The sequence below is a fragment of the Pseudopodoces humilis genome, chromosome 13, assembly GCF_049639895.1.
Source record: "Pseudopodoces humilis isolate 2021_Gansu_Grassland_sample_001 chromosome 13, ASM4963989v1, whole genome shotgun sequence".
Taxonomy (NCBI): Eukaryota; Metazoa; Chordata; class Aves; order Passeriformes; family Paridae; genus Pseudopodoces; species Pseudopodoces humilis.
In genome coordinates, this window is record NC_142212.1 from 14,597,858 (window position 1) to 14,618,976 (window position 21,119).

Consider the following 21,119-nt stretch of genomic DNA (forward strand, 5'->3'; position numbering starts at 1 on the left):
CCTTGCTATACAGGAAGGCCAGGAGACAGAGGAGAGCAGTAGCCTGAGTAGGAGTAATTCCCTGTTGTTGCCCAGACAGTGTTATTCCCCTGCACCCCTAGGGACAAGTCACAGTGTTTCATATGGCAATGGCAGTGGGAGCCCCTCTTCGCCACATGGAGTGTTTCACAGCAGCCCCAGGTATCTCCTCTGAACATGACTGTCAAACACAAATTATTCTGTTTCCTAGGCTTCAGTAGGAAACCCTCATCTGCTACTAAAACACTTGAAATTAGGATGTAATTCTGCTCTGATCATTAGCGACCAAATGACCAAAATATGCATTGTTTCTCAATCCTCTCACAGGGAGGGTGATGCCCGGAGCTCCGGGAACTCAGTGTCTTTCCCTCCTTCATATTCTCACCAGTAGAACCTCTCACCTACCTCAGTTGTATTTTTACCTCCCACACCCCTTTGACTCTAGCTGTTTACCAAACTCCAGCCACTTTATTGGGCAGAAATGGAAAAATAAGTGATTCTGAGAATATCTTGAGGGAGTGTAATCAGTGACTGAATCCAAATACAGTTATTCAGCTATTGTTCATTCAGCGCCATGCCTGAGAGAAAATGAAATTCTGACCTTTGGCTATTTTGTAATATAAAAACTGCTGATAATATAAAGACAAACATTTTCTTGCATACTTGTGGGAGACATCTGCTGAAATCAAAGGAAAGTTTCCCACTATTTGAGAGTTTAGAGTGTCAGGGCAACTGAACTTTTCAAAACTCCTTGCAGGTGTACAGCACATCACCCTTAAAAGGTGTGCTCCCATTTCATAGAGTTGCATGTACAGTGCTTGTCAAAAATCAGCCATCTTTGGCTAGACAAATTCTGAAAGCTGCTTAAAGCTGGCAATGTTCCTGAACCAAACCCTTCTCAGGTCTTTGTTCCTTTAAAACAATATGTACTTTATTAAATAGCATAAGGCTCAAAATCACAGTATATTAAAAAAAATATATGAAATGTTTCACATATCAAATTAGAAGTTACACAGAAAATTTCATGTGGACCATCTGTGTTTGACTGCTGAGATAATATTAATTTCTGGAGTTCTGGGTCACAAAATTATGTTCATTTCAAAAGCTGGCTAAAAGATCACTTGGATTTTATCCTGTTGGCTTGAATCTTGTGTATCTTGTACAACTTCCTGGCTGTGTAGATGACATGTTGCAGCAGTAAGCACAGAACACTTAGAGGAATAAAACTGAGAAGTATTTGAACACTGGGACAGTTTTCAAAGGGCATTGCAAATACACTCAATCCATCATTTGTTTTGCATTACTCTAAACCACATATATTCCCTGAGAAATATAAGTAAATTTTGATGGGGATAGGAATAGAAGAGGGTAAGGGAGGGAAAGCAAGAAAATTTAAATACTTGAAGTGGAAATTAATATTAAAGAAATAGTTACTTGTGCTAAATAACTATTCCCAGGCTGAATATTAAACATTTTCTATTCAAATATAAACCAAACTATCTGTGTAACATAAGCATAGTTGAGAAACAGTTTATTTCAAGTAAATATATATTTTTCAAATAAAATAATCACTCAACCAATTTTACAATTTAATCAAGGCTCTGCATGATTTCTGGAATTTTGTGTATATACCAAGCCTTTGGGTACACTCTGGAGAATCAGAAGTAGGAACTGTCCCAATGCCCAGAGCTGTTCCTAGAAATTCTTGAGTTGCCTTCAGAAGTCCTGCACATATTTCTCTGTCACATACTGACAGAGACTCTGTCTCACTGATGTTGGAGCATTCAGTTCACCTGTCTTGGCCTGGGAGAACTCCCTGCCTCATTTTTGCTTCCCATTCCCCAATTCACAGACACTGTAGTTTATTTTGTGCAGCTGCCTTCTTCCTTCCCCTGTTGGGAAAGCTTTTAGGGTTTTATCTGGCCCTAAAATGAAATCCAATAGAAGAAGTAGAAAGTATCCAACATTGGGAAATGACCTGGAGAAGAGGACAAGCATGGCTGTTCTTCCTGCTGTCCTCCCTATTGCTAGAAATCTTGGTGTCCATGTTGTGTCTGAGATATCATTCAAAAGCCATTCATGAACCACCAACCATGGGCTTGTGCAGTTCCTTTTGATCCCATTCACACTTTGGTTTCCTCAGCTTCCAGCAGCAAGAAGCTCCATGAACAAATTGTGCTTTTTCTGGACAAGAGCACAACAAACCAAACAATGCCCGCACAGATGGTGTTTTGGCATTCCTCCCTGCTTGCCTCAGTTCACTCCCCAGCTGCAGACAGTCGTGGAAGAGATGCAAAACCACCTGTGCAGGCACAGACAGCTGGAGCTGAGCACGGGCACAGAAGATATGCCAAAAGCCTTGATCCAACCAGCTACTCTGTGCTGGTCTGCTCTCAGCTTCTCCTCCTGTACTGCAGACATAAATCAGAGAATGGAGAAGAAAGGTTTCCAGTTCATGCCAGTGCTGTGGAACCACTGCAGTTACAGAACCTACCCCAATGCCAGTTCTGAGTCTCCCTCAACCTTTCCTGCAGTGTTTTCTGTAACAATTTCCTTCTTCTTTCCCTTCTGGGACAGAGAACAGTAAAAAGAGAGCATACAACATTCTTGGGTAGGGAAGAAACTCTCCCTGGTGAGCTTTCAGAGCAGGCTGATGGTCTTTGGAGCTATGGTTGTGTTCAAGCCTCACTGTGTCTCTCCATACCCACCAACTCCTCACATCTCCATTAGTCCTTCAAGGTGAATGGGGAGCAGAGATAAGCTCACTCAGTGCTTTTGAGATGGTGATATGGGGCAGGAGGGTATTTCCCAAAGCTGTTACTAGTCAAGGTCCAAGGTTTCATTCATTAGTGCTTCTCCAACACATAACACATTCAGCTCACTTGTCCAGCAAAGCATCCCATGGACCTAATGATGTTATACAAACATGATGTAGCATCAAAGTTTTGCAAGACAAAACAGCAACAGGGGATGAAAATCAAGTGCTGGCAAGAAAAGACTTGCTAGAACAAAATAATTTCCAGACTGGAGAGCTGAGGGAACATTATCTTCAGAGAAGTGGGTTTCTGAGTTGCTTTGATCAAATGAGCTTCAAAGGTGATTGCAGCCCCATAAGTGTTTTCCTAAGCAGTATCCTGTGGGATGGGGAAGGACAGAATTCAGGCAGAAGCTTTCTCCTGTACAAAAGCCTTGCCACTGACATTGTCAAGGGATCTGTTGCACTCCATTGTGTCCATAATCTTCAAATTAAAGCTCTCTAAATCCACAATAGTCTAATAAACCACAAGCCTGTAACAGCCCCTTCAATTTTCCACGTTAATAATCCATGGATTAAGAGTCCCTCTGCTGCTACAATAGCCAGAACTGATCTTCTCTACTGTGTCAATGACCCATGAATTATAGGGCTGTGTCTCAGATGGTTAGATAATACTTCACTCAAGTCTCAGTGATAGATTTTTCTAACAGGGCAGATTCAGGACTCTGTTTTGAAGTAAAAGCACATCATGGCATTCTCATTTTTGGGAGTGCTCTTCCTATTCCTCTTGACAGTGTCCCCACACAAAAGCACAGCTCCCTTTTTATCATATCAATCCATTTGTTTTGCAATAAATGGCCTAGTCGCCTTTCATTTACAACTGTACATTTAATATGTCATATGAAAGTTTAATGAGAGGCAGAGTTTCATAACTGGTTAATCAACTGATGCAAAATCCTTCCATTTTCTTGTAATAGGGTCTTATAATAGCCTGGAATATTTTATACTGATTTGTGGATAGCACTTCTTAACACACTTGTATCACTTAATAATCCTTTATTACCCACTTACTATGAAGTACACACAGCATCTCCAGCAGTCAAATCAGAGGACAAAAGGAAGCAGAGTCACTTTAGAACCACTGCCCAAACCCATCATCTGTAAAATGTTTATTGACTTTTCCAATCAGGAAGGAGCAGGCTTCAGTAACAGTTGCGTGATTTCACCTTTGCAAATACCACTGCAGCCAGGATTTTGCGTACGGATTGAAGTCAGCCACTGGCATGGAAAGCGATGTGATGGGTAGGAGCAGACATTGTCTCCATGGCATTTTCACTGGGGGCATGGTCCCAGTTGTATCTTGTCTGCCAGAACAGAATGCCAACACAATTACTTTTTTTCCCCTTTACTTTTTAAAGCAGAAACCTTCGTGTTGAACTCAAAGCCACACAACTCACTGCACTTTGTTGCAGGGTTGTTAAACCAAGGAATGCCTGTTAGGTTAGCCAGCCATGTCTTCATCAAAGCCTGGCTGTTCCATACCATATCTTTTACAACATTTGGTTCAGACTCCTATAACTTGGACCATTTAAAATTACCCTGTCAGTTCTGCTAGACATGTGAGGAGGCTCTGCACTGCAAGTCATCATCTACTTTTACTTCTGCTGCAACATCTTAATGTGCATTGAACAAGAAGTTTGGGTTTATTGCCCTTTGCAGGGCAATAAATCATCTACCGCAAAGTTAGAGCAGTAATGCTTTGGGGCAGGTAAAGCTGTGGCCATGACTCAGGTGCCATGGTAATTCCCAGTAAGGAAGCATCCATTACTTTCTGAAGAAATGTATTTACTGATTTTCTGGTTTTACAGATAGTCAGTGAAGGTCAGTTTTGTAAATTACCCCTAGAGGCTATGAGAGTTTATTAAATAAGGGTCCTGAGTAAAGACTTGTTAACATCGATTCTGGAGCTTAACTCTACTCTTAAATCATTCAGTGTCAGAAAGATCAGTGCAGGATCTATAGACAATTAAAATTATAGTCAAAGTCACAGTGAGACAATCACTGTGGTGGCTGATAGAGAGTGAAGACAAATCTCTTCTGATGCAACAAATAGAGAGTGAAAGGAACATGGAAAAGTAACAGATGATGAATTTTTACTGTTTGTGCAGCAATTGTGACAAGCATCAAGCCAAAGTGAAGTAAGTTCTGTGCTGCTGGCTACCACTTGTGATGTGATCCTGCAGCAAAACCCTGCAGTGCCAGAAATAATTCCCCTTAGCTGGCTGCCTAGTTTACAGCTATCAGAATCTCACCTCTTATTTCACTCTGATGGATATTTTAAAGACTTATTTTATCATCTTTTAGAAGATGATAAAACAAGGGTCTGAATTGCTTATATATATACGTTATATATATGCATATATATCTCTTGGGTTGCAGCTCGGATTTGAGAGACTAGATGAACTGCACTAAATGGCAAAAATAAAGAAACCTGACCCATTTGCCTCATGGAGAGGCACTAAAATTCTGTTATCAATTCACTTCCCTTTGCAAACAGGTGTAAGAACAATAACTGTATTGTCATTAGCCAGCATATAGAATCAATGCTAGGAACAAGCCCATACTAGCTGAGCCACGTGCAATAGAAAGTGCTCTTTTATCTCCTACAACTGCCAGGACCTGAGCAATGACTCTCTCCCTGACATTGATACAAAGTCAGCATTGTCTTCTGAACCTACCTCAGCCTTTAAGGCATCCTTGCAGTATTTTTTTGATTGTCATACTGAGCACCATGTTTATCTTGTTATACTGTTTATACAGAGCGATCTATTTTTCCACAAGAAAAATATCAAGTGTCAAGCATCTGAAAGTCCAGAGGAGCATGTACTCAGCCAGGGTCCCTGCTCCAGAGATGGGGCAGTGGGAGCACGGTGCCAGCGTGAGCTCCCAGTGCCCAGCGTGATGGGATGATGATCTGTCTTGAGACTATCTCATGACACAAACAGCAACAGCATCATATCCATTCACTCCTTCAGCCCTCCTTAGAAGAGTAATTGCTGCTGTGAAACCTGTGGTAACTTTTCAGGTTTGGCAATGCTGTGATTCCCATTTAATGATAAAACACTGAGCCTTGAGAAGTGAGGACAGGGCAGCACATGCACTCGTCACACAAACAGCAGAGCCTGCCACTCCTCTCATGCCGACACAGCCTAGTTTCCAAGGTGAATGGGGTCAGGAGAAGCTCCACTGGGGAGTTCCCCGGCTGTCCTTTGGAGATGAGAGCAGGAGGGACACGGAAAGGACAGCTCAGGATATCCCCAAGCCCACTGCACTGGAAGGCACTGTGCAGGTTTCGAATTGCGTGAGCTTGCCCACCCCTCTGTCCCCCCTGCCTCCAGCAGATCCCTACGTACTCTCAATATACACACAGCTTGTTAGCAGCTCTGCAGGGTTCCCAGGAGCACTGAATGAACAGAAACCGGGATTGTATGATCGCAACAACCAGCTCAGTTTCTTCTGTCTCCTAAGCCCTCCTCCCAAGCGCTGGAGGAGTGGCTCAGGAGGAGAGGCCATGAATTTTTTATTTCCCTGACCAGAGGGTGGATTTTGCCCGGTCGAAGCTGTACATACATTGTTCCTCGTTACTAAGGCAACAGGTACCTTACAAATGCTGATAATACATAAACTAATACAACTCTGCAGTTTGCTCTTTCTTTCCAGTGCAGCTTAATAACCCGTGTGGATGCTGCGAGCCGCCTCTCTCCCGCTGGGATAAATGAGCACTTCAGGAAGTATTATCTCCCTCCAGCCTGGACTCCATGGTGCCCGCACAAAGAGGAGGCACTGAACTGGGGAGCTGGGCCACTATCAAAAGGCAGAGTGATTTCAGAAAGCTCCAGGGAGGAGTGGGAACGGCTGTGGAAGCATCACACAAATCTGCTGTGGCACTGCTGCCTTCCCGAAACAGCAAAAGATCCTTAGTGCTCAGCGTCCAGAGGGAGGAAATCCTGGAGCAAACACTCTCTAGTTCCATGTCGTGGCCCCATCAGCAGCATCAAGAGCTAACTGGATTAGGGGCTCTTTGTCAAACTCCACCTCACTCCCCCCCCTCTCATGTCCGAGCCCCTTAGATGCACATGCCCAGTTAGAACACTCCATCTCCCCAGTGCTCTTGCGGTGAGAGCAGGGTTAAAATGCTTCACTGCTCTCCTTAATCCCTCTCACATGATTTAGTCAACACCAGTAGGGGAGAAGCACTGGCAGCTTTTTCCTCCGTGGCCCCCTGCTCTGCAGGAGCCGGGGAGAGGGCTGGGTCCAGCGCAGCTCTCGCCAGGGATGCTGCAGAATCGCCCAAATCTACTGCGGGCTGCAGCACCCACGGGCTCAGCCACTGCTGCTCTACACTGAGGCTTGGCTTTTCCCCACTATTCAGCTCCGTTTAAGGTTGGAAACAGAAAAGGCCAAGAGAAAATTAAAATACACCTTTCTGCTCCTGTCCAGAGCTGCTGTGGCATTTGTTCTAAGATAGGGAGTTGATCATTGAACAGAGGGAAAAGCCACAGGAAACAGTTCACAGTACTGTGCTGGATGCAATTCTCCTCAGTGGACCAATACACAAGTGAGTTAGCTGCAGAATTTAATTTTCAAAGGCAACTCTTCTGTTAGAGAAATTGAAGATGTGGCCTTATTTCTGGGGACCAGAGATAGCTCAAGATTCAGTAGGCTAATAGCTCAAAAGGAAAAAACTACAATGCATAAACCAAAGCAACTCAAAACATAACAACTGATCCTCACTTCCCCCCTCTTCCTTTCCTGTTTTGGGAGTTTGTTTTGTTTAGTTTTTTAGAAAAAGAATCATAGGGGCATATATTTAACATTTAATGCTTGTTACCAGTCAGCCCCTTTGTCCCCATGATCTAACAATAACACAAATAACTTAAATATGTATGTTTAACTTCCTTCCAAAAGCAAAACACAGGATGGGTAGTGTACTCTCTCTCAAAGAGCTTTACAAGCACAAAACCAGGACAGTTTTACAGACCCCATTCTTGTCCTGGATGACTTGCTGCTGCTGTTGCAGGACAAGAGGCTTTTATTGAAATCCCAGCAGAAAAGTAAACATTTGAAATGAAGCTAAACAAGAGTTTAGTTGTTGAGGAAAAGACACTCATCTGTCAGCATATGGCAAGCAAGCTCTTTTGAGTGGGGTGCTGAACCAGCATTTGGGTTTAACCTCTGCAGTCTGAACCCCTTTTACCTAATGAGAGGGCTCCCTGCTGGATCAGATTTGAAGTGCTGTTGGCTGCTGGAAGCACTATTTGTTCGCCAAACAGATCAAAGGAAAACAAACCTGGGTTCCACGTCTCAGAAACACCAAAATATGCTACTGGAGAATTCCCCCAGGGAAAACACCATGAGCTCACCACCTCCTGCTGAAAGCCACCAGCCAAAGGTGCCTGTCTTAGCTGTGAATTTATTGCCTTCCCTTTTTATCTCCCCAGACCTTGCCTACACTGCTCTCCAACCCAATCCAAACTTTCAGGCTACATGTGGAGACACCAGGTAAGGGGAAGAGATTGTCCTATATTCCCATAGGAAGTACTTCAGTCAAGAAAGACATGAAAATGCTGTAACCAAGTCAGGCAAGGACTGGAGCACAGGACGCACCAAGAATGGTATTTTTTCTTCCTGGAAGGGAACAAGCTAGGATGGGTGCATCTATTTGTTTTTTCCAGCTACCTCATGGGTGGCTAAGATAAAGACAAAAGCAGATGGTCTTGCTTTGCGTAGGGATTGATCTAAATGACCTGTACATTTTCTTTCCAACCTCAGTTTTTCTGTGATTCTATGAAACCATTCCAATAAGAATTGTTTGCAGAACACGACATTTGAAGTAATTGATTCCTGGAGAATGTGTAAAGTTCAGTTTCACCATAAACTCAAAGGAAAAAAAAAATAAATCTGTGAAGTCCTTCCTTTGCCCCTGGATGACTTGCCAACCCAAACACCTGTTTCATATGGGTAGAATGCAACAAATAGCTGACCCATATCTGTAATTAATCTTGAGGGCGTTTTGATTTTTCAGAGGATTAATGCACCCAACATCTTTAGTAAAAAACAAAAAGCCAAAACAATCCAACCCTTCTTGAAATCAAGCAAAACCTAAACCAGATGGCTAGACAACAGTTGCAAAACAAACAAATATTCTATGGTTCAGCTCAACTTCAAAAAAGTTCAGCACCGAAAACCTGAGTAAGCACAGAGAATGTGTTACCTTTGGCAATCAGCAGGGCTTCAGATTTGCAATATCATTTCTGATCTATGCAGACTGCTAATCAAAAATGACTATTCAGAGTCTAATCAAAATAAACCTTCAATACTTCAGATGTAAACCATGGTTGAGACTAAAATGTCAAGTATTCAAAAAAGTTCTTTGACTGAACTAAGGATACACAGACGATCCCGTGCCAACAGATTATACTTCAGTTTTTGGTTACATAGAGCATGTGAAAATGAATAGAAGTGGCCTACCAGCCCCATTTCCCAGTCTGCTTTATCAGAGTAATACCATCTGACCTTGGCAGAAGCAAGGCACAATCCAACATGCCTGGAAATAGCAAAACCAGGACATTTTCTTAATCACATTTTTTCTTTATTATAATGTTGGACCAGATGATCATTCAAGATCCTTTCCAGTCTGGGCTGTGCTATGATTCTGTGCAGCATTTCTTATAAATAACAGCTGAAATTTCCAACATACAGTGCCTTACTGAATGTCCCTCCTCCTCAAGATACACTTTTGACTCGCTTGTTCTGAGATTCTTCATTTAGAAATCACTTATAATGAAATATTTCTTTCCTTCCTCTTCAGATTTTCAGGTGTTACCCAGTTTCTCTGTCAGGCAAACAAGAGTGACAACATGCCTTATTTATGGGACAGAAATGCTCTGGGAAATCCACTGCTGGGATATATGGAAGGGTGAGGAGGTGAGAGGAACAGAGCATGATCCCTTTATATCCTAGATGAGACTGGAATCACTGTACAGACCCCTTTACACCCCAACTCCTGGAAGTGCTGACAGGCACAGATGATTTTGCCTAGGATGGAGGATGTGAGAGGGAAGGATTAGTTACAGCACATGACCTGCTTCAGACTGTAAAACCAGCTCTGGGGCTGCCATTGAGGTGGCTTTGGTGGAAATCCCTGTCACCAGATATTCCATTTATCCTCTCTCACGCTTCTCAATATCTACTGACAAAATAATATCTGGCTTGTGCTGAAGTAAAGAAGGCAAAGTTTATCCTCCCTGTGCCCCAGACAATGTGAAGGCATCTACAGCATTTCTCAAATATCTATCATGTTAGAATTTTTTTTGTTGTTGTTTTTTCCTGGTATTTTAGTACCAGTCTCTGGCAGACACAGCTTAAGTTTCAGCATATTAATCAAACTCCTCCACACCCCACCAGCACTGATCTTAGCACATGGCTACTTTACTCTCAGGGACTCCTTGAGTTGTGTGCCCTGAGTCTACAAAAATTCCCCTCATCCCTCAAACCTCAGGAAGGAGACATGGTTATGGTCCTGGAGGAGAATGCTGAGTCTGTCCAAGGAAGAGGAAAGAGCACTGAGGGCTCTCAGTTTTCAATACTAATACACTAGAAAGTATAGGACCAGAACAAAGCCTAAACCATGCACCATGAATTAATAACACAGGGAAATGTAAGGATGAGACATGTCATAGTTAAGTCTGATTTTTTCCCCCTCATTCTTGGACATGTCTGATATGGAAAAGGAGAAGCAGGGGAGAAAGTACAGCTTTCCTTTCTCTCTAAAAGTCAGGATATCTTGCCATGACAAAATACATCTGACAGTTTCACTGCTCCTCCCAGGTCTCTCCAGTTGATTGAAGACTCAGCTTGTAAGAGAGACTGGAAGTACGTGGCAGCGACGATGTGTATTTTGCTCCTATCACTGGGTCAGAGTGCCCAGGACCAGAGAAGAGAGTCCTAAAGCCCTATATCTCCATCAATCCATCCCAGCCACTCCTGTTCGTGTCACTGATTGTATTTGCTGCTACAAGACACTGTAGACCATTGTTTGTAATCAGATACACATAACAGCAGTTCTTTTGATCTTCAAAAGGGTTTAACTTCTTTGATTATGAGTTTATCAGTAGCACATACTCAGGCTGCAGACACACACAGTTTAGTCTTAACCCATTTTGAATGCAGGTACACAGCCAGCAAGTGTCTCTTATGCTGTATCCAAGTATCTCTTGAAATAAACTGCCTTAGCTGTTCCAGCCTTTCTTGGCAGGTGCAACAGGGTGAATTTCTCAAGAGATCAAGAACCATCATGACTAATAAACTGGTTATACTGTGACTTTTCCCTCAAGATGAACTCTCAAATACACCGTGTTCCATATCAATCCCAATCACAATTAAACCTACAGCATCTTTACATATGGTTTGACTCCCCAGCATTTTCTAAGCAAAAGGGTAAAAATAACCCACAAGACAATAGTAACATTTAGAATTAGGGGTAGCAAAAGGTGTTCTTTTCACTACACCAAGTTGCAAACAGAGTCAGACACTGCCTTGGGAACTGACACACAGGCAGGTACAGCCCAAGAATGAAAATAAATGCAATATCAGCAAAGAGAGAAGTACTGCAGGAGTAATTAATTACTCTGCATCCATATTTGGTAGCTGATTTAGTTTCTGACCCATATGGAAACGCTGACAGGACAGCTCAGAACACCTGCTGCTGTTTAGACAAAAAAGCATTAAAACAAGGGTAAAAATGAAATAGCGGTTGGCTATTTAATGTTTGCCACCCTACAGTTAATTCTATGAAATCTGGTTGATTTTAATAACAATCTGCTCAGCTCCTCACTCTTTACAAGGAGATCAAATTCTGTTTGAGGTGTATGCGATGAAACTGTAGTACCAAACTGTGTGGGGAAGAGGGACTTGCTGCAGAAGCTCCACTGGCCATGCCCTGCAGTCTGCTTCTGTTCCCTCTGTTTCATCACTGCTTTCTCCAGCCTTCTGCTGCTGGTCCAGCCTCATGACATCTTTGCAGCTCTTTCCTGTGGGCATCATCAAGCCAAATACAAAGATCCTGCCAGAAAATTTGAATATTTCTATAGAAATCTAGAATATTTCTAAAAATATTCAGAATCAGAAAAAAACAGGTCAGGTTTTTTTTTTTTGGAAGGGTTAAAATCCCTTCCAAAAGGAGATCAGTTTTTTTCAGGGAAGCTCAACATGCTGTTTAACTTATTCAAATATCTCAAAAAACCCTGGCCCCCATTACAGCATTGAACACCTGGAACTGGACATGCTTTGGTTTGGATGTCTGCTCCTAAAAGCAACAATAGCTTGTGCTGTTGTGGGTAATTCAGTTTTGGAAGCAGAAGCCTTGATTTATATGAACTCCATGCTAATGGAGAATTACTTCCAGTTTGTTGCAGATTTCAGCACTGAAATTAGGTGGTTTTCTTGCCAAATTTGGGTCCAATGTGATTCCAATCGAATGAGTTTTGAAGAGCTCCAGTCCTTTTTATAATACTGCAGCATGGCTTGCAAACCAGCTTTTACATGTTTGGGGTTACCCAGCACTACAAAGTGTTCTTTTATCAGATGCAGCTGACTGAAAAATGAAAAAAACACTCCCTCTTTCCTCCCACTCTAAAAGCATTTAAAATGCAGTGTTTCCGGCAACCTGGCTGGGTGGAGTCAGTTGGCAAAGTGGTTTGTAATGTATAAAATACAGAGGGACAGATGTTCAGCTGATGGCTTTAACAGATACAACAGCAGCACGAGGATGACAGCTCTATTACATTTCAGGAGGTGATGTGTCACTTGTGCAGTAGGCTACTCCACATCTTCATAAAACCCACTTTTTATGGGGTGAGACGAGAGAGATCCAGATAAAAGTGACATGAGAAGGCTGGTCATGAGCTCGATTAAAGATTTGCTGGAAATCACATTAAATAGGAACTCACATCTGCAGATGAACTCTGTGGCATCCCCAGTTGGTAGCAGAGACTATCCTTGCAGCCCACTGCTCCCTGATGTGTCCTTCCCCTCTCTTACACCCAGTTGATACTCTTTTCAGAGGAAGAGAACTGCCCATGGCCCAGAGCATTGCCACATGATGGACATTTAGAGAAGATCCACTCTCAGACTGGTACTTTTACAACAGCATGGTGCTGCCAGTGGCAAAACCAAGGCTGGAAATCTGTATGATCCATGAAGCAGGAACAGTCTCATCTCCAGCAATGTCTGTACCATTAGTTTTAGCTACTCCAGTCTTTGCTCTTTGCCTGCCTTCTTTCACTTCATCTTGTATTTCCTTTTAAAATGTCTTTTTCAGCTCTTGAACTCCAGGTGTTTCTCTTTCTTCAGCTGACACTCAGGCTGTGCATCAGGCAGCCATCATGACTTGGCAAAGGTTTGCTGGGTCAGTGAAGGAAGACCCTCAGATCCAGATTTTTGCCATTAGAGTTGTCAGTCATGTAAGTCCTTAGAGACTGCAAGAGCATGAAAATGAAATCTATGGATTGAATTATCCCATGCTTTTATTTTTTCTGCCTTAAGTGCACATGTGGCCTTGTCATCTTGTCATTTTTATCACTGTTAGTGATAGTCCTCAAAAAATAGTGGGCTAAACCATCCAATTTCTTATTCTGGCTGCAAGCTGAATACCAAATATGAACTCTAAAAGTGCAGTTGCTTATTCTATTTCAGCTATCATATTCTTACATTCTATCATACATAATGCTTATGTAGCATTTGCAATAATGCACATGAGGAGAATTTGCCTCCAGCAATAAGCTGCAAACTGATGTCCTGATATCAACAAGCGGGAGAATCTGAAAACATCTGTGTCCTGCCTGGAAATCAGTCAGAGGAGAAGGTAAAACTACTCTGGTGATTCTGTCCTGTCCATCTCAGTCCTTGGCCAGTCATACTCCATGCCTGAGAATCAAAACACTGGAGATCCAGGGTAAAAAGAACACAGGCAACAGCTGCAGACAAAGTGATACTGTTTATTTTAAAGGTAAAGTTCACTTCTACCAACTCTAGCTCACTAAGAGAATACCCAAACCCATGAAAACCTTTTCTTCACGTCCACATTCTGCAGCAACCTCCTTTCTGCTAATACTAACATGAAACAGGCAGAGAAACTTGTACAGTTTTTTCTCAGGAAAGAGAGAGCAGATGACAACCAAGAGCTGTGCAAACCCCACACTGTGAGGACACAGAAGAGTGGTTTTGGAGGACTGTTAGCAGAGTTTCTGTCCATCTGCTATAGTCATGCAAAACTTGAACAGAAACAAGAAGCTGGTGAGAATTCATGTAACTAAACAACAGCCCAGAGTTTCAGGTGTGATGTGTAAATTGCTTACATGATTTTTGGTTGACAAATTTAAGGCTTCTTAAAAGACCCAAGCAGCTGGAGCCCTTCACCCTTGCTGGAAAATCTGCTTCAAGCTGGGCAATCTTAAATAGTGTAAGTAATAAAACTGGGTCTGTTGCAAAGCTGCATTTCCTGGGAAACTTAGTAGGAAAGGACAAGATTTTGGAGGATGAAGTCAGAAAAATCAGGGGGCTGAGGTCTATTCTTTCTGGGTCACACATTTTCTGTTGAAAGTTAAAACTTGTTGAGTTTGTCTGGTTAAAAAAAATTAAAAATCAACATGAAGCAGGTCCACAGCTCAAAACAAGACCTTTGAGCACCTTGCCACCAGTTTTGACTGTCTGTGATTTGAAATTTGTTTTCAAGTTCCTAAAGCACAGACTAGCACTTGATATCAACACTAACTTAAAGCAGGAAAGATTTCTGCACATCAGCTAAAGTCCTAATCTGTTCTGTCTTCTGGCACATGTCCAATATTTACACTTATTTGTTTAAATTGTGATTTTCATCCATGAGGGTTATAACTGTAAACTTGCATTTTATTTGCAGTTTTGTATACTGCCCCAGTGCTTTCCTGAAAAACCCAAGAGGAGGAGTTCATGAAGCATAGGAAGCATCGTACAAAGTGTCAAGGCTGTTTCAGTGTTAAGTTTCTTTTCCAGGCTGGATTGCAGGAGAAAGGTAGTCTCAAGGGGGAAAAACAGAATGAACATATGTACTCAGTAAATTCCTGATGCTTCATGAAAAATCTTGGCCCAGATACAGCTATGGCTAATAGTCCAAGGGAAAAAAATTCTCATACACAAACGAAACAGTTTAAAAGTTAAACTTAAAGCCTTCTTCTGAATAGATGTCCAAACCACACAAATTATTTCATGCACAAAGTAGATAGACAAAGAGCTAAGGAACAACAGCTGAAAATCCTGAAAATATCACCTAAACCTCTATATTAAAAGAAAAACTTTACAAAGGTATCTCATGATTCTCACATTGAGATCCACAGAGCATGGGACATCAGCAATGGGGTATGTAAAGGGTACTTACTCTACCTGCCCTGTTTCCATGAAAACCTTCTTCAACATACAATAAATGACACTGGAGAAGCTTTGGGGAGATGTTTTGGAAGATCTTGTATAAATCTCTCTCAAGGGCAAAATGATTACTGAGCAACAAAACCTTGCTCTGGAATTTGTTTAAAAACACATCAAAGCTGGAGATGCTAAAAATAAAATATTTTTGTACTAAAAAAACCAACCAACCTACAAACCCAACAACCCAAAACTCCAAAACACCCTCAAAAGATCTCCCAAGCCCCAAAATTCTGTCACTGGAAAACAGCCAGAGGAAGAGTTTATGTTCCTCTCCATGATGTATGTCAGCTCACCCATAGAACCTGGCCCATGGTAAAGGATGAAAAGATGAAGATTCATACTCCCAACTAGGAGAAGTGGCACCATTTTGAATGAAAATATTTAGGTTGTTAATGACATATTATTGTGCTCATAGGAAATAAAACTTGAGCAAAACAAAAGAATAACTTTTACTAGAGGAGTAATTTTATTTTTTTTTTTTTAAATTAAGGAAACTATTTAAATTAGGCTTTTTACCAGACACAGGAGAACAACATTTCTGTAAGTATTCTACTTGTAGTTTGACCCTATGTCCACAAGGGAAAAAGACCCCAAACCTACCCAAAATGAACCTACCTAACCTACCCATCTCCTCACAAAGAACGCCCCAAAACAAAACAACTTTCCCACAACTTGATATCTCAAGCTGAATTTTCCATAACAAAAGCAGGGAGAACAGCACTACCCATTTAAAGCAACTGAGATTTGGCCCCCAGACATTCAGAAATCAAAAACACACAGCAGATGCAATTATGTCTCACAGCAGAAATAAATATTCAACTTACTGTAGGAATGTCCCAACGGACAACTTTTCTAGAAATAAATTTCAACTAGAATTCATTTAGTTTTGCAACAGATGCTTTGAATTTGAGTCTGCTGCTTCTCAAAAACTGTGAGACAACAGCTGACTTTAAGCCATGTTCTCCTATCACCCTCATTCTCATATCAATTTATAAACTGCTGGATGAAGTTAAGAGCAGAATCCATCTTGTATTTAGGATTTACAAACCATTAGGAGAGCTCAGCTCACTCTGACTTTTTTTGCTCTCATCATAAAGCACATTCATTAACTACTGCTAAGGAATCCCTGAGCAGTTTCTAGGGATTGTAACACAGCTATTAAATGCCTTTTGGGTCCAAACAGTAGTTATCCAGCACCAATCTGTCTTTCCAGCTCTTGACAAGTATCACATAGGCAGACATTAAAAAGGGATGTGTATTTGATGAAAATTTTACCAGATGATCTGGGAGTAGCAGAAAGGTTACAGACTTTGGTGCCTGCACAGGGTTTAGCTTGCGGGGCACAAGCTGGAAGTGCCTCTGATGTACCCTCACAAAATTAATGCTCAGTATCTTTAATCATTCCCTACAGTATTTAAAACAGGAATAAATCTAAAGAACAAATGAACATTGTTTATAATCTTGGACAGAAAACAATGTGGGAGTTAATGTGCATGTAGAATACAGTATTAAAACTCCCTTCTTATTTTCCTGTTTCTTTGAAAGGATCCAAGTGAAAATAGCACTGTTCCCCGAGTTATCTGTCAAAAGGAAATGTTTCTGTGAATGCCACCAGCTGTTCTATATAATAATTAAAGGATTGGTTTGTTATTGGTACTTACAGAAAAATATATTTTACTGATAACTACAGCATAAATATTTATGTCAATTAGTTACAGCAAAACAGAAAAAGTTAAGAAACAGCTTTTATCACTTATACTACCTGCTAGCAGTGCAATTACTGAAAGTATCACGAATGGTAAATAAAAAAATAAATTTTGAGAGTAAGGGAATCTTTGTATTTGCTTTTTTCTTGAAGACAAGGAGAGACCCTTACCCAGCTCTTACTGTGCCCCTGTGATGGGCTTTTTAATCACAAATGTGTTGAAATGCAAACACTGTCACTAAAAACTGAGTGGCTGCTGTCTGTAGTACCTTGTGTACTTTTGTTTTTCTATCCTGCAAATGAGTTTCATTTTTGCTGTTCTCCAGCTATAATTTGTTAGCAAATCTCTCTGCTAGGAAATTTGCACAAACAAAATTGTAAGCAAATATTGGAGCATACTAACGAGAGACAATATTTACATTTACAAAATATATTCTTGAAACCCAAGTCCAGATGCCACAACCACTTATCCAAGGTTAACTTTACGTGCACTAGGGACTTTACAGACCTCAGGACCACGACAGTGCTTGAATAAAGTGACTCAGACAAGACTCTTCAGAAAATAACAGCAGCATGAACTTCCAGTTGTTTACGTCTGAGGGAAGCTTTTGCTGACACCCTTATTTTAAGCACCTATTTAGGTCTTATTAAACTGTTTTTACATTCTTAACTTGCACAGAGGTGAAATCTAATTCAGAGATGCCATTAGATAAGAAAAATATAATGAGAAATAATTTATAATTGGAAAGTTCGTTCAAAGTAGTGATAGACAAAATTGCTGAGTGCAAACATATCCTGTTGATTTTATCCTATTTCTTATTTAAAAAGAGAAAGAAAAAGTCAAACAAAATTTGGTTACAAGTATGGATTATTCAAAGCTGGAATGAATACTTGAAGGATTTTTGAAAGTAGAAATCTTATATGGAGAGAAATAAGAGATATTAAAAACAAATGAAGATTTTTTTTTTTTGTATGCTGCCACCCCCAAGAGATTTTTGCATTCTGAGGATTTTTGTCTTCCCCAGTTTTTGATTGACTAAAAATGCAGAGAAATAATGAAAATGACTAGGATTGAGTTATTCTCAAGGATGAGAACATGTTTTTAGTGTTACCCATCAACCAAAGTACAGGTCAGTCTGATGAATCTACCAACCAGATTGATCACAGAAGACAAGACCTCTTCAATACCCATGTTCTGGTAAAACTTCTGCAGTTATATTATTCATTTTGTATTGGTGCCCATGGAATGCAAATGTTTAAGTACCTTAAAGCATCAATACCATTAGAAAACCAGCTTATACACCTCAGACATACATTTTTGAGCACAAAAAGTTAACGTAAGGATGAGCTATTCTGTGCTGGAGATTTCAGAATATTAGATTTTTAAGATTTTTTTAAAATTTTTGAAAATATCCATTGACCATACCCCCAAAAGGTATATGCCACTTTGAGAGCTGTAGGCTTTGCTCTGATTTTGACAAACACATGGAGGAAGATTTCCCATTTATGCCAACACTAGCAGTGAAAATTGGATTTGAGTGGGAAATAGCAAAATCAAATAGGAAACTGGTCTCAAAATTCCTATCCAGGAAAAGCACCTTGGTAGCCAATTAACTTGCAATTGCACCATGTGCTTGAGCCAGGGAGGTCAGATCAGACACAGATGAGCATGGATAACTAATGAGAACAGATGTGATGTCCACAGCTGTAACCACAGGCCTGACATGGACAATAAATAGAAGACCTGCTTGGAAATTCCTAAGCTTCAAAAAGAAATATTTTTAGCCAAAACAATTATGTTGTCTTTGAAAGCTTCCTTGTATGGAGTCTGATAATTGTGATAACCTCACCTGGGACAAGGCTGAGTGGCACCTGAGCACTCTAAGCTGATCCAGCTGTTTCACTCTGGTGCTGTTGTACCCACACCAAGCCAGACAGCTTCTGTGGGATGGGAATTTCTGCACTCAGGTGGAGTGGATCTGTGTGCCCAGTGAGGACAGCTGCTGGGAGCTTGTCCCAGGGAGAGCAGGCTGGTAGCAGACATGCTCAAAGGCTGTGCTGGCTCCAGGAGTTACCAGCTGCTGGGGTGGTGAACACAGATCCTCTGATCAGGTTTTAATTTTCTTCCAGCTATTGCAGCTACATGAAATCCTACCATTCTTTTTGTCCATCTCAAATTCTTCATGTCTCCAAAGAGCATGACACTGGTGACTAAAGAAGCAATTTCTTTGCACTGCTAGGGGGAAAAAAAAAGTTCTGAAGTGAAAAAAAAACCCAAACAAAAAATCCCGAAAGGGGGGGGGGGGGGAAAGATGCAGCCTCTTGACTGGTATTGAACCATAATCCTCACCCAGATGTTTTGTCCAAGCATATTTCCATCTCCACAAGACAAAATCAGGGCTTTCAAATAACACCTCAGGACAAGCCTTTATTTTTCTTGGAAGAGTCCATTCAGAAAACTAAACTAAGGGATTTGGGCTGTGAAACAATCCAAGCTTTTGGATTCTGAAAGGAAAGGATTTCCAACCAACTCTCAGTGAGGGGATATCTACCACCTGTCATCACTTCCCTGCTCTGTGCACCTATTGGAGAGGATTCCCTCTTTTGGCATCCCCAAGAACCTGATTGTGTCTGGTATGAGAAAATATCCAACAAGGCTGTGCCAGGTATCTCCAGCCCCGAGTGTTCAGGCTCTCAGCCTTTCCTTACAGATAAGGAAAACTCAATCTGCATGAGGCCATGGCACAATCACAACATTAACTCCCTCTCCTCCAGGCTCCTCTCCTCACCTTCCCCCTGCTATTGCAGCATTTCCTTCCCCAGCTGACCAAAGTGACAGTGCTGATTCCTGACATTGACCCCCAGCCTATCCAGGGCTTCTGAAGAACCAAAACTCCAAATCAGGCTTTCACATTGGCTTCCACAGAGTGCTTTGGGGATGGTGAGCACAATCTGCAAGGGCTGTATGCTCACATAATCCTGGTATCCTGTGCTGCCAGTGAGCTGTATTTCACAAGAATAGAGATCTGTTTATCTGTCCTATCCATAAGAAATGCCTGATCAAGATTTCCTGTCCTAGTTTATGTCAGTTTTCATTAAGCCTTTTGTTTCTACTATCTGAAGCAGCAAGCTTTGAATGGGATATTACAAATGAAGATCATTTACCCCTCATAGAATAGACTACTGACTTAATTAAAAAAACCCAAAAGAATGAAATCAGACAATGATGCTATTAGAGAGTTCCATATCATTGTAATTTGATGTAATTTTCTAAATGAATCAAGAAATCACAACAGACAAGTGGCTGAATAATGCCACAGATGACTGTCTTACCAAGAAATATTTTTCCTATTTTCATCTGTGATGTATACACAGACAATAATAACAATAGCATGGAAATAATTTCTTTAATTACTGTGTGATAGACTACAATGAAATAAAATGGCCATTGTTGGCTGGGATTAGGATCAGATGGATGCCTCAGAAGGAAATCCCCAAGATGTGGCTGGACAAACACCAGGCACAAACACATGCACAAATTCCATGAAGCACTTTATTGGCAAGGGCATTCACTGAATGGCAGCTGATAAGGTTTTCAATAACACGGAGTCTGCTAGTTGTATAAAGCTCTGTAATCTAAACGTAATTCAAAGTGTTAACAATTTTGTAGCCTTTATCTGAGCACATTTTTCCCACATGCTTTAGGTGACCAGGTCATAATCCAAAGACAAGCAACTCTCTTGTTTTATACTGTTAGTCTAGCAAGTAGCAATTTTTTTCCTGCACACAAAGGTCATTGTACCCCAGTCAACATCTCATTTTGGTGTCTTCCACAAACCCAGGATACACCAAAACAAACACAGATGGATTACATGTTGCCTGTTAATTCAGCATTCCTCTTTCTTTCCTCAGATGCCAAAAAATAATTAAAGAGAATTTGTGTGTGAGTGGTGGCAATGCATTCCTATAATTTGGCAATTATCTTGTCAGCTACCTTTATTAAATTCTCAGTACTGTAAACTGGTTTAAAGTATGTGCTATGTGGCTCTACCATGCTGACAACATCAAATTCTGCAATTGCAAGCTTAGAGATAAGTTTTAATGGTAAACAAGTTTGAGTGA

The 21,119-nt window shown here is 41.1% G+C and overlaps 1 long non-coding RNA gene across 1 annotated transcript in view; it reads right to left on the reverse strand.

Moving 5' to 3' along the window:
- Nucleotides 1-1,594: 1,594 nt before the first annotated feature.
- Nucleotides 1,595-21,119, reverse strand: part of LOC148183232 (uncharacterized) — a 28,830-nt gene continuing 9,305 nt past the window's right edge. Inside the window, exon 2 of the long non-coding RNA XR_015773681.1 lies at nt 1,595-4,137. This is a non-coding gene — a long non-coding RNA (uncharacterized LOC148183232). The remainder of the gene's footprint in view (nt 4,138-21,119) is intronic.